Raw genomic sequence first — 341 nt, 5'->3', positions numbered from 1 at the left:
TTGCTGATGCCAAAGATGTCCTTATCACGAAGGTAAGTTGCTCCAGCAGTTTGGCTGACTCAAGGAGGTGCACGGGGGACACAGAAGTGCTGGCACAGCCAGCGAAGCAAAAAATAAAAAGGTGATTTAGGAAAGACGGGACAAAGGCAAGGAAGGGTCAGAAGGAAGCGGGGGGGGGGGGCGGCTGAAGTGAGAGCCCCCTCCAGGCCTGTGGAGTCTATTATGCGAACAAGGCCGCAGAAAGGGGGGGCCAGAGCCCCACCTCCTGTCCCAGCCCCACGGAGCCAAAGAGGAACCTCTGGCCAGGCTCCCAGCAGACCCATTTCACACACAGCCAGGCC

This window comes from Podarcis bocagei (assembly GCF_964188305.1).
Source record: "Podarcis bocagei genome assembly, chromosome: 16".
Taxonomy (NCBI): Eukaryota; Metazoa; Chordata; class Lepidosauria; order Squamata; family Lacertidae; genus Podarcis; species Podarcis bocagei.
The sequence above is the reverse complement of the archived record's forward strand: the minus strand, read 5'-3'. Positions refer to the sequence as shown.